At 42.4% G+C, this 14,445-nt stretch overlaps 1 protein-coding gene across 2 annotated transcripts in view; it reads left to right on the top strand.

Moving 5' to 3' along the window:
- LOC117354139 (serum paraoxonase/arylesterase 2-like) overlaps nt 1–14,445 on the top strand; it is a 70,105-nt gene that overhangs the window by 15,521 nt on the left and 40,139 nt on the right. The window lies entirely within an intron of this gene.

A 14,445-nucleotide genomic window follows, 5' to 3' on the forward strand; every position in this document is an offset into this window, starting at 1 on the left:
GTAGTGCGAAGAATTTTATTCTGTCAAGTGAGTCATCATAAAGTGCAGATGCACAAAAGTAATCGGGCCAATGTTCAGCTGCCATGGTTAACGTTTTCTAAAACCCTGGCTACAGCAGTTAAATATAACACGGGTATTCAACATTGTTATCTAGATAGTGAGGGGCATTGAATATCCGGGTAAAGAGGGTTTTACCCCAACTCATCGGATAGGACAGAAAAAAAAAAGCTGCTGACTTTATCCACATAGCTATCACTGTTCTCTGGATAACTCTCTGCTCCACTGGTACAGCATCTGATAGTGCTATAGAAATAATTAATTGTTATTGTTAATCTGCCGACTTCCACCCTGCACTCTCTAGATCAGTGTATTGCAAACTGTGTGCTGTACAGATTCCAGGTGTGCCGCAAGATGCCGAGAGGAGAGGCACAGGCGCTGGCTAACTGCTTACAGGACATTCCTCTTGCAGCGAGAGGCACGTCCTATAGTCAGTCAGCCAGCCAGCGCCTGTGCCTCTCCTCCTCGCTGGCGCCTCTGCTCCTTCTGCTCATCTCGCCTTCTATAGCACCCCCTCTCCACTGACGGTAATAGGAGGTTCAGGGCCGCGGCTGAAGGACATAAGTGTGTGCGCAGATGCCGACATGATGATATCATGCAAACGCATAATGTCATCCCGTCAACGTCCACGCGTTTCTGGGTGTCCTCCAGCCGCAGCTGCGAGATTTTGCGACACACTGGTCTAGATACTGCTGAAGTGGCTTGTAAGGATATTCAGCAGACCTATATCAATAGTACTGCTAAATATTTACAGAATTATCCAAATAGTACCAACCTTTAGCTAGAAAATTCTTTTGAATATAGGGCCCAATGCCTTTGAGTCCTATGCATAATCATTTGCCCTGTGCCAATGACAAGGAACAATAATGAAGTGAAATGTAAACCTTATTTTCCTCAGCTCGAGTCAATGATACCACAGGTTCCATTTCTGGGTCGATTTTCAAAGCAATTTAACTAGCCAGAAATGGCTCCTGGCTGGATAAATCTCCTGTTCAGGGCTAATCTCTAATTTTCAGTGGCCCTTAACCAGTTATTATTGCTGAAAATGTCTGGTTAGTGTCTATGTCAAAATTGACTATTTTGTAGGCTTTCCAGGGGTAGGGTAGGTGCTTGTCCAGTTCAGTCCCAATATTCAGTCCTTAACTGGATCACATAAATCAGTGCCCCATTGCCAGTTAAGAGCTGAATATTTCAGTTAAACAACTGTGCTCTAGTTAGCTCTGGAAACCTGGAAATTGAATGTCATAGCCAAAACATAGCCCAGCATTGAATTTCCAGAAATAATGTCAGTGGTGGTTATCTAAATGCCGAGCACCATGGCTGATATCAACCTCCTGTATGTTTTGCCGGCCACTTTAAGATAAGTGCGGGTGTTCAATCACACTTTAAAAGATTTTGTGTGATAATCACTTATGAGCTATCATTTTGCAAAACAGCACTAAGAATTTTCACCTTGAGAGGTTTTTGATTGATAAAAGAGAGCTTGACCTGCTAAAAACTGACTGTCATCATTGACATTAATCAGTGCAGGCTTCTGAGATCTTTTCCTCTATCTATAGATATGGATATGCAAGTTGGGTTATGAAACCTAGTTGATGTTTTTCAATTTTATATAGTATCTCCTTATGGAGATTGCCCTGGGCTCCCCTTTCCATACTTAGAGCGCAGCTCTCCATTGAGAATCCATTTTTGAAGGTAATTTTATACACTTGGTATGCTTTACGGAGACAGATGTTTCCTGAGTGGCAGTTTTTTGCGGTTACTTCGATTAATCTTACATTTGGATTTCTCCAGTGTGGGGTGGGAAGGAGGAACCTATTTGGTATCATTGGGTAGGAGTTGGCTTGCACACAGGTTTGGCAGGGACAGGACATTCTAACCTTAAAGCAACTTCAGGAGGATTATGGGCTGCAGAACCGAAATACCTTTGTTTATATTCGGTTGTACACCTTTTTATATAAGTGTGCCTTCTGGGATCTTAGTTTGGGTGAAACTGAGTTAGAGAAGGCTTTCTTGAAGGGTTGTGGTTGGGGTGGGGTGTCTCAAGTTTATCGAGCACTCTTCTTGCGGGAGGACCCGGTGGATACCTATAAAATTCAATGGGAGTTTGATCTAGGGGAGCATAGTCCTTTGTTTGCCTGGGTCAGTAAATATAAATCTTTGTTTGCAGCACCTGTTTCTGCTTCTTTGATTGAGAACGGTAACAAGCTTTATTGTAGATGGTATTTGATCCCCCACAACGATTGCATCATATCTATGGCCACCCTTCCAGGCTTTGCAGGAGGAACTGTGGCCAAGAAGGCGACTTTTGGAATATATGGTGGTCTTGTAGGGTTATCAGATGTCCGGATTTCCACGGACTTGTCCTCCTTTTGAGGACATGTCTGGGGGTCCGGACGGCTTTTCAAAAGTTGTCCGGCACTTTGTCCGGGTTTTGAAAAGTTTTCCTTCAGGCAGGAGGGCATCAGCGTATGCGTGGATACGATGTGATGACGTTCGGGAGTTTGGACAGGGTGTCCAGCAGGAGGGACTGGGCATCCCAACTGCTGGTAGTTTTTGTGAAAGGGGGGGTTGCCTGGGCCGTTAAACTGATTGCGGCAGTCGCAACCCGATCAGAACTTATACCTATTTTGACTTCATCTATGCCAAAACGTATAAATTCCATCCAAGCAACCTTGTCAAACTTTTGATTAACTCTGCAGGACAACTAAGTTTGGTTGGCCCACATCCCGCCCTTACCACTCCTCGAAAAATGCCTCTTTTTGCTCTGGGCTCACAGCTGCAATCGGAGGCCTAAAATGCCTCTAAATATGTTTCCATTATCGGCACTTGGATGACCTGTCTTTTAGGTTATCCAAGTGCTGACTTAGGTGGGTTTTTAGACGTATTTTCATTTTGATTATGAGCCCCTTACCTTCTGCGTAAACCCCTTTTCTGCAATGTGCACCGAGAAACACAGGGTACTACCATCTGTGCTAGCTTTCTGCATTGATCCCTCAGATAATATTGCATCTTTCAGACTTCTAAAAAACAGTGGTGTCTAAAAGAAAATGATCTTAATCTATTTGAATCCTGTTGTGTCCTATTGAATTGCTGTGGTGTACGAAGGTTTGTTTAGCTGCCTCTGCTCATTGTTTCTAGATTTTTTTAAATGTTCTTTTCTGCGTTGTTTCACTTAATCTCCTTACTGTTTTGGTTCTTATGTCTACCATGACTAATCACAGCTATTCAATTTATTCTCTGCTACTTTGTATTCCAGTTTGGGTGGGGTTGTTGGAGCTTGGGAAAGAGAGAAGACGGAGAAACTAGAGCCTGATCAAATAAACAAGGCACAAAAAAAACTGAAAGAAGTTTTATGCAAGCTTTTTTCAAGAAGACTTAAGTTTGGGGGGAGATGGAGAGGAGGTATTGATGGACTCCTCTTGTATAGTGTCTGTTGATGACATGAGCAAGTGTTCAAGCTCTGTGGCGCTTTTTGTGAAACGATATGCTCTGCCCCCTGATTTTGTTTCACTTGGGTCGTATATACATAAATGCATATAATTGACTGAATAACATACTTTAATTGGCACAAATACACATTAAACTACATTAACATGACTTAAAGCTAAACTTAGGCCTAAATTGCATTGAAAATTAATGAACTGTGTCGCATGCAAAACAGCTAATCATTATGTAAATGCAATGATTAAATGAGAGTAAAAGGACTATTAAATGAGAGTAAAGGGACTTGGGGATAATGGTGGACATGACAATGAAGCCGACGGCACAGTGCGCAGCAGCCGCCAAGAAGGCAAACAGAATGCTAGGCATAATCAAGAAGGGTATTACAACCAGAACGAAAGAAGTTATCCTGCCATTGTATCGGGCGATGGTGCGTCGGCATCTGGAGTACTGCGTCCAATATTGGTCACCGTACCTTAAGAAGGACATGGCGTTACTCGAGAGGGTTCAGAGGAGAGCGATGCGTCTGATAATGGGGATGGAAAACCTTTCATACACTGAGAGATTGGAGAAACTGGGTCTCTTTTCCCTGGAGAAGAGGAGACTTAGAGGGTTTATGATAGAGACTTACAAGATCATGAAGGGCATAGAGAGAGTAGGGAGGGACAGATTCTTCAAACTTTCGAATAATAAAAGAACAAGAGGGCATTCGGAAAAGTTGAAAGGGGACAGATTCAAAATGAATGCTAGGAAGTTCTTCTTTACCCAACGTGTGGTGGACACCTTGAATGCGCTTCCAGAGAGCGTAATAGGGCAGAGTACGGTACTGGGGTTCAAGAAAGGATTGGACAATTTTCTGCTGGAAAAGGGGATAGAGGGGTATAGATAGAGGATTACTGCACAGGTCCTGGACCTGTTGGGCCGCCGCGTGAGCGGACTGCTGGGCACGATGGACCTCAGGTCTGACCCAGCAGAGGCACTTCTTTTGTTCTTATGTTCTTACCCCTTGTGTTAATGATAGTAAGCCACATTATTGCTGATGCTTCAAGGGACATGGTTAAAATGCCCCTCCGCCTCAGCCACCCAACACCACCAGCCTTTCTTGTACAAGTTCCTGGTTACCTAGTGATACTGGGAAGAATCCCTCATCATGACTCTGTAGGAAAAAATACAAAAAAATGTGCTATGACTTTGCCCCCAGAGCCCTCCCACCCCTTCCAGACCCATATCATTTAAAAAAATGAAAGATCATTGAAACCGCACCACCCATGCAGAACGTATCTCCATGAAGCTTACCTTAGTATAGCTGGAAATCTAGTGGGGAGGGGGTGAAAAGGGAGGTAGAGGGCACAAGTGATGGCCCAGAAGCTTCATAGCTCAAAATAGCAGCAATATTAGATAAGAACATAAGAATAACTTCACTGGGTCAGACCAATGGTCCATCAAGCCCAGTAGCCCATTCTCACGGTGGCCAATCCAGGTCACTACCTGGCCAAAACCCAAGGAGTAGCAACATTCCATGCTACCGATACAGGGCAAGCAGTGGCTTCCCCCATGTCTTTCTCAATAACAGACTATGGACTTTTCCTCCAAGAACTTGGCCAAACCTTTCTTAAAACCAGCTATGCTATCTGCTTTTACCACATCCTTTTAAATTTTAAAAATGATATTCATTAAATTATATAGTGTGAGGTGCTCAGACCCAAACCCAGTGCAAAGTGTTAATCAACACAGCACGGGCTGCCAGAGGGACCATCATAGCAGGCACGGTCCCCAACCGCCTAAATATACCACTTAACACTGTGATATAAACGCTCAATACTAGTGCATAGAACATATCTTGTTGTTCAATGCGGTGGTAACATTTCACTGGTTAACTCCATGAACGTGACTGTTATACCCAATCAAGCCATTCATAATAATAATAATAATAATAACTTTATTTTTCTATACCGCCATAGTCAGACGACTTCTAGGCGGTTTACATAGTAAGAAGGCTGGACATTCAGCGAATATTAAAGGTTTTAAAACAATACAAAACAAAACAATAGATCCACATACAATACTATACTGTACAATACCGTGAGACTGAATAACAATACTATACATTAAGTCTAAATACAATACTATACATTAAGTCTAAATAATATCGTACAAAGAGTCTAAATGCAATACAATAGTTTAGATGCGAAAGTTACGTATTAATTGATTGGAGATCTAAGGGTAATGAGTGTCTGAGGGATTTAGAACAACCATGAGTTGGAGTTCTGAGTTCGAGGAGATCAAGGTATGAGGGGTTTGTAGAGAGAGATAAAATGCGTTTTGTGGGGAGAGGAGACCTGGTGACGTTGGGGACCGTTTTAGTCAATGTATTTTGCGAATAGGGCAGTTTTGATTGTTTTGCGGAATGCATTATAAGTTACATTGGGTTCGATTATGTGGTTTTTCAGCCAGATTTGCTGTCTGTTCGCTTGGAACTTAAAGGTTCTATCTAGGAAGGTTTTGTATCTGCAGCCTGTAATCTTTGGGTAAGCAAAGATGTTTTTGTTCCTGGTCGTTCTTGTGGGGTTGTGTAGGGTGAAGTGTGTTTGTAGATATGAAGGTGCTGTTCCCCAGGCTTGTTTAAAACAGGTGCAAGCAAATTTGAATATAATTCGCGCTTCTATTGGTAGCCAATGCAGTTTTTTATAGTAGGGGCTGATGTGGTCGTTTTTTCTTAGTCCGAAAATTAGGCGGACGGCGGTGTTTTGTATGAGTCTTAGTTTTTTGATTGTTTTTTGTGGGATGCCCAGATATATGATGTTGCAATAATCAAGAAGGGATAGGGTCAGTGCTTGTACCAGCAACCTGAATGATGTAGGGTCAAAGTATTTTTTTATGGTTCTCAGTTTCCATAACGTGTAAAAGCATTTTTTGACTAGTGCGTTTGTGTGGTCAGTCATAGTTAGATGAGTGTCTAGCGTGATACCTAGTATTTTTATGTTTTTGGAAATTGGGTATTCGTGGTTGTTTATTTTTATTGATGTATTTGAAATTTTGTCATTAGGACTAGCCAGAAAGACTTTTGTTTTCTCTGCGTTAAGTTTTAGTTTGAAGTTGTTGGTCCATTTATTGATTTCGGTCATTGTGTATGAGAGGTTATCTACAATTTCTTTTGTGATGTCGTTTAAGGGTATAAGGATGGATATGTCGTCGGCGTAAATGTAGTGTATTAAATTTAATTTTTGTAGTAGGTGGCCTAAGGAGGCGATATAGATATTGAAAAGTGTGGGAGATAGGGGGGAACCTTGAGGCACGCCTGATGGGTTTTTCCATGGTTTGGAGTAGTTTCCATTGCCAATTACTCTGTAGGATCTGTTTGTTAGGAATTCTTGGAACCATTTCTTTGCCTTTCCTGATATTCCCATTGCTTCAAGGCACAGTAGCATGATTTCATGGTCTACCAAATCGAACGCACTGCTGAGATCTAATTGTAGGATCAGTGCGCTTTTGCCTTTACTGAAGAGATCATAGAGGTGGTTCAGTAAGGAGGCTAGGACAGTTTCAGTGTTGTATCCTTTCCTGAATCCTGATTGGTGTTCGCTAAGGAGGTTAAATTTGTCCAGGTAGTTGACTAATTGAAGGTTGACCAGTCCTTCCTGTATCTTTGTGAAGAGTGGAATGCTTGCTATGGGTCTGAAATTGGTTGTCAAGGCTGAGGAGGCTTTCTGGTCTTTGGGGATTGGGGTGATTAGTATGTGACCCATTTTTTTGTTTAATGTTCCGCTTGTAAGGGTGGATGTTAGCCATGCAAAAAGTTCCTTTTTAAATTCTAGGGGGGCAACTGTCATGATTTTAGGGGGACATGCATCAAGTAGGCAGTTAGATTTGGTGTACTTATTAAATAAATTCAGGAATTGCTGCCAGTTTGGGTATTCAAGGTGGTCCCATATCATGTCTACCTTGGTGTCTTGGTCGTGGGGTTCTAGGAATTGAGGAGCATATGTTGTGGTCGTGGGTAGTGTTGCTCTTAGCTCTGTGATTTTATTTTGAAAGAAATTGGCTAGGGTTTGTGCCGATGGAGTGGGCTCAGTGTCCTTTTTCAGTATTTGTGTTGTGTCGGTTATGGTTTTTACTAGTTTGAATAGTTCTTTGCTGTTTATTTTTGAAGTACCAATTTTTTTCGCATAATGCTTAGTGCGTTTTTCTTTGATCATATTTTTGTATATTTTCATTTTTTGTTTCCATTTTGTCTTGTCTGACTCATTGTTTGTTTTTTGCCAGATTCTTTCCAATTTTCTTAGTTCCTGTTTGGTGGTTAGTAGTTCCCCATCATACCATTCATTTGGTGGTCTATTTTTCTTTTTGTAGGTTTTATATGGTGCAATTTTGTTTAAGAGTTCTTTGCTATAAGTTTCCCATTTTGTGGGGAAGTCCTGAGTTTCATTGATTGGGGGTTGTAACTCATAGTGGGTCCAGAATTCGGTTGGGTTTATGATGCCACGGCTGGTTACTGTGTTCATATTGGCGTTTTTGTGTTTTTGTTGAGTGTTTTGTTTTAGCCAATGCAGATTGAACTTGCCAATGTAGTGGTCTGACCAAATACATTTTTCCCAGGGCCCTGAGTGATATTGTATTTTGGGGGCTATTTCTTTGTGGGAGAAGGTGATTAGGTCTAGTTTGTGTCCTTTTTCGTGGGTTATTTCTGCGTCAGGGTTTGGAAAGTCCAGTGACATTAGGAGGTTGGCGATTTCAGTTATTTCTGGTTTTGTCGTTTGTTCTAGGTGAGTGTTTATGTCTCCCAGAAGCAAGTTGTATGAACCATTTAGATTAGATAGGGTAAGGAATTCGGCGAATTCCTCTTTTGCGCTTGACCATTTTTTGGGTGGGATATAGAATAGGGTTGTGATTAGTGATTCTTCTAACTGCGCATTAGTGATTTTGCACGTTAGTATTTCAAGGTTATCAGAAGATTTGGAATCGGTTTTGATGTAATCGAAGTGGTCTTTTAGGATGATCGCTAGTCCTCCTCCTTTTTTCCAGTTTCTTGATAGAGGGATAATTTTGTATCCCTGAGGTAGGATTTCCTTCATGATGGTGTCGGTGTCAGAGATCATCCATGTTTCAGTCAGAAACAGGAGGTCAGGTTTTGTTTGTAGTATCCAATCATATATTATGTGGGCTTTGTTTCTCACGGAACGGGTGTTTAGGTAGTATCCTTTGATGTTTTCATGGAGTTAAGCAGCGGGGAATGCCAGTGAAATGTTACCGCCACATTGAACAAGATAAATTCTATGCACTAGTATTGAGCGTTTATAATTTACCTTATATTTTACCTTATAATTATAATGTAAAAGTGTTACTCGCCCTGGATAAGGGCGGGAGATAAATAAACAGACAAACAAATTCTGGGGTGCAGCCATCTTCAGCATGCACAAGTTTCACAACCTTGATTTCAGATACGGGAGAACTCAGTCTCACAAAACCATACTCCTGAAACTTGAAGATGCATTGGAGCCTGCTTCCTGCAGGGAATAGCGGACACAGAGCAAAATGGGGCCTCAGGAATTACACCTGCATGCTCAAAAGTCCTAAACATAGGCCTGGATTCTCGAACCAGTGCCGATTTTCTGGGTGCACATATTGGCACTGGAATAACACCTATGTAGGCACTTTAAGCCACTGAATGACAAAGTAGGCATGGCCAGTGCTAAAAATGGCGTTAGGTGGCCTAAAGCGCCTTTGTAGGCACAATTCATGTGAAGATAGGCACCAGAATTTTAGGCGCAGAAAATCTTGGCCTACATTTCCGGTGCCTATCTTTCGCATTGGTGCAATTCCAAAACCGACGTCGATGCGCGATTTACATGTGATCGTCGGCGGCAGCCGATATTGGCTCCGGTTCAAAAATCCGGGCCATACAGACTACCCAGCCTATCAATTTGTCAGGGATTATGAAAATTCCCCTTCCCATGTGTAAAATGATTGAGAAATTTCTTTACAGATTAAAAATTGTGAAAGTCTGTAAAACATTAGTTGACCTGAAAGAACAGACCAAAATGAATTCTGATTTGGCATCTGATGCTTTTGTACTTTGTATCCAATACTGGCACCTGAAGATCAATGCATTTCATTGTTTCATGATGCCTTTATCTTTTCTTCTCTAGGGAGGATTCTTGGGAACAAGTCTCAGGGCTGTAGTACTTCTGATAGCTTTGCGTACAGTATACTGTAGCAAACTTTTATCGTCAGTCCCTGCATTCTCTACTTCTACAAAAATGTAGCAAGGAACATGCAGGTTTACCCTCCTTTGGCAGCCTTAAATTGTACCTCCATTTACTTGCCAATATAATATAGATGTAAATGAACCAATTTGCCAAGTTTAGAAATATACGGACTACGGGCCTGATATTCAAAGCAGGCTATATGTATGCTGGCAAATCCACTATATTTTTAGTCACAACACAGTTAAATCAAGTGGTTTAATTCTTTATAATAGCCAGATTTTATACTTATAACAAGGAGCAGCAAAGGGAAAGCTGGACTCATCCATTTAGCAGCAATATTCAGCCACTAAACAGATAAGTTAGGCTTGTAGGTTTAGGCCTTCGACTAGGCCTACGACATCCAAACAGGTGGTCTCCAACACAGTCACCACTAGCATGTACTAGTTCAGCAGTGCTACTTAAAAAGGGGTATAGCTCAATCTAGAAAAGAAGTTAAGCGTTAGTGTCACAGTGCTTAACTTCAGACAGGACTACCAGGCCCTATAACTAATTCTGCATTATAAGATTGCCAGAAAATTAATTATGAATCATTTATTTAATTTTTATTCCTTCCTTGCCTAAATAGTACAACTTTTCTAGGTGACTTATAAGAAAAGAAATAGCAATAAGCAATTAACATGGAATATACAAAGCCAATTGGCACTTCCATTTAGGTACGCCAATTCCAAGAGCTAGGTGCTAATTCTACCCCCCCACCCACCCCCGAGGCCAGTGGCGCTGCTCCACCCCCCCCAATAACCGGCATCACTCCCCCTCCCCCCCGTGCGAACCGGCACCCCCCGCCCAAACAACTTCAAACTTAACCCCCCGTCTGGCACCGGCAGGCAGCCCACAGGACGTGCCGGTGCCACTTGAAGAAGTTCCTGCCTCTTACTGGGCCTCGAGCATCTGCGCATGCTCAAGGCCTTCTAGTTCTCCCTCTCGACGAGATTCTCTGAGGTTTTAACCCGCGGTTTTAAAACATGTTCTATTCCATAATCTAGCTTCACAAACAGCGTGTTCTGTTCCATAATCTGGCTGCACAAATCATTCCTTTTAAAATGTCCACTCGTTGGGCCAGCAAGTAAACTGCAGCCACCCCTCCCCCCCTTTATTTTGAGCTCACTTCTGCGAAGAGCAAGCACATGCGCAAATAGCATCTACAACCAACGAGGATAATCTGCGTATGCGTCTCGATCGTTCTACAGCGATCCGTGGGATCGCTTGTGGGCGTGTGTCCGATCAGATCATTTGCATGCTGACTCTGTAGTGAATCGGTCGCTCGGCCACGAATCGCCCAACAACGATCCAGATTGGTGAGTTGACTGAGTCTAGGCCTAAGTGACTTGCCCATGGTCACAAGGAGCAGCACCGATATTTGATCTTGCAACTTCTGGGTGCAGAGGCAGCAGCTCAACCAGTGAGCCACAGCCAGCAGGAATGCAAAATAGAGTTCATACTGTGGATCTTTCTCTTTGCTGCTGAAGAATAACAGAGAAAATAAAAAATGGTATTTGCAGAAAGAGATATTTGGAGAACTGGGGTAGAGGCTAGAAGGCTTTTTGTTGGATAAATAGGTGTTAGACTGCCGTCTGAAGAACAGCCAACAATCAGTAATCACCAAAATAAAATTTGTTATCTTTTTCAAAATACTTATCCCAAGTTCAAGTTCAATTTTATTTGATATATCGCCAACATAAAACTAAGATTAAAATCTAAGCGGTGTACAATGAAATAAAATCTAAGATGGCAAAAAAAAGCTAACAATAACATTACAGACGTCACTGGAACAAAAGGAAAGAAATGATGGGGAAAGATTACAATAAAATCAAAATGCGAGAACAATATTCTTGATGAGTGATAAAGTTGTTTATTATAAACGAAGGAGTAGGGTTACCAGATTTTCTGTTTGGAAAATCCAGCCCCCTAGGCCTGCCAATCCCCCGTACCTTAAACTCATTGGCTTAATGTTCGGTAGACCAGCCATCACTTAAATGGCTGGCCTTAAGGCCCGATTGGCCCAGGTGGCTCAAACCCCACCCACAGGTGGGGCCTGAGGTGCCTGGGCCAACCGGAATAGGCCCAGTAGCCTTAGACACCTCTTGTTGGAGGGGCCTTAGACACATGGGCCGGGTTCGGGGGGCGATCGTGGGAGGGGGTGCTTCGAGGGCAAGAGGGCCTGGGATCGCTCCTGCCCGTATTTTAGTGGGGGTGGGGGTAGGGGTGGGGGGTACGTGGTTCGCCTGAGCAGGAGGGGTTGGGCTCCCTCCTTCCCAGATCTTCATCCGGGAAGGTCAGGCTGATGGGGCAAGAGGGCTTGGGCTCCCGCTTGCCCCGATCGTTATACGAGGGGGGGAGTGGATTCTGTAACCGGTGTTGTTTTTGACAGACACCAGTTACAGAATCCAGCTTTTAGGCGAAGGACTGGCTCTTCCTTTTCCTAAAAGCCCTTGTTTTGGGCATTTGGGACTTGGGCTTTTTTAAAGTTGATTATATGGTATAAGTTTAGACGTAGTGGTGGTCTGGGCATTTAAACAGCTGAACGTAGAGGCATTTTGGAGGTTTTTTTGATAATGGACATTTTCCCTGCTTCTACTTCCAACGTTAGGCCAAAAAGGGACTTAGACGTGTTTTTTTTTTATTATGCCTCTCCAAATGTACAGCGCTGCATACACCTTTCGGCACTATTACACATAAAGCTGCTTTTACACATGCAGCATAACCAGTTTCTTCATTTCTATCCTGTCGCCAATAATCCCACATCTTTTTTTTTAATTCTAGAGGTTTACTATGTAGAAAATATATCATAGTAATCCAGGTCTGTATGGAAATCTTACATCATTTAGGAGGTGATTTTAGAAGAGTTACATGCCATGTCTACATATATCAAGTGTATTTACATGTGGAAATCAGCAACCACATATAAACTGTGAGTTTCATTTTAATAATGTGTTTGATATACAGCTCATCATTAACACATGTAAGTTATGATCCTTCATTAAATATGAGCTAATAAAAAGAAGAGTGGAATTTAAAAAAAGAGAGAGAAACAAGAAGGAAATATACCTTGAAAAATAAAGATAATAGTTTGGTAAATGAGAAATAACAAAGAAAAATCATCCTGCTATGGGTTCCTTCCAACTTCTCCTCTGCGGCCTGTGAAACATACACTGGCTCTATTTGATTCTAGAAGTGACACACGAATCAAAAGCTTTAATAAACAAATGTGTCTTGAGATCATTCATAAAAGATGTCTCCAGCCTTAAGTGTAAAGGCATGTTATTCCATCATGTGGAAGCTGAAACACTGAGAATGGATTGTCTTAAAATTAACCTGATGCTCCTAAAAGAATTCACTACAGTGGCTCTCTGTTGAGAACTAAGAACTCTAGAGCAAGTTTAAGAAAATAATAGGCAAAATTTAAAAAAATTGTGGTAGTCCAGATCAGTATTTCTTGTGCATTAATACCAAGACCTTAAAAGAGATCTTTGAAGAAACTGGCAACCAATGTGCATCTTTCAATATTGGGGTGACAGAGAGAATGAAACAGGGACAAAGTTTGTTCCCATCCCCAGACTATCCCCACAAACGCAAACTCCATCCCCAACTTGTCCTTGAAACAGTACAAAATCTCATTTGTAAAAACAGCAAGTGAATGTCTTTTATCGGAAAGGATGGAATTAGTGCAGTGGAGTTTTGAATTTATGGGGATAGGGTAGAGATGTGGTCAAAGTTTGCAGGGACAGGGTGGGAGTGGGGACGGGGGATGCAGTGGTGTAGTAAGGAGGGGGCGATCCGCCCCGGCGCCGTCTTGGTGAGAGTGCGGGTACCCATCCTCCTCTCTGCCCCATTCCATTCCCCCGTACCTCTGTAACATTCCTGGCACGAGCAGTAACCCCCAACCTGCTGTTGCGCCAGTGTTGGCTCTTCCTCTGACATCATTTCCTGGACCTGTGCCTAGGAAGTAATGTCAGAGGAAGAGCCCATGCTGGTTGACAGTAGGTTGGGGGTTGCTGTTCATGCCAGGAACGTTACAGAGGTACAGGGGAAGGGGAGCAGTGCGCGTGCGGCAGGAAGAGGTGCGGATGGAGCATGTGGAGGGGGTGAAGAAGAGGGCAGGGAAGGGTGCCACCACCCCGGGGGCCTCTCACCCTCACTGTGCCACTGGGAGGATGGACACAAACTTTATACCCATGCTGTTCCCTAGGGTTACATGATTGCATTTTAAAGAACCTGTCTTGATTTTCACGGCCACCGTTTCAATCAGAGAGCTACTTTTATGAATATACCAGGGCACTTGGATATGTCAAGGAAGTATGTTTTACGTATGGTTTGGGCAGTCCTTCAAAATATTTGTGTGTTCTGTATTTTTGATCAGCAATATACATATGCCTCAGGAAAGGTTTCTATTACATTACATTAAGATTTATATTCCACCTCTACCCCGAAGAGTTCATGGCGCATTACTAAAGAATATACTCTACTGGGAGCAGACTCAGGTAAACAATCATATTAAAAGAGATTCTTCACTGTCAACTTGAAGCTGGGACATTAGATCATTTGTTATTCTATTGTCCATTAATACTTGCTTTTTGGAAATCAATATGGGCTCAAATAAATAATTTGTTAGAAAATCCGGTGGCATTATCCTATGACACCGTATTGTTTGGCATGTCAATGAGGCCTAAAAGCCAAATAT

Source organism: Geotrypetes seraphini, chromosome 2 (genome assembly GCF_902459505.1).
Source record: "Geotrypetes seraphini chromosome 2, aGeoSer1.1, whole genome shotgun sequence".
Taxonomy (NCBI): domain Eukaryota; kingdom Metazoa; phylum Chordata; class Amphibia; order Gymnophiona; family Dermophiidae; genus Geotrypetes; species Geotrypetes seraphini.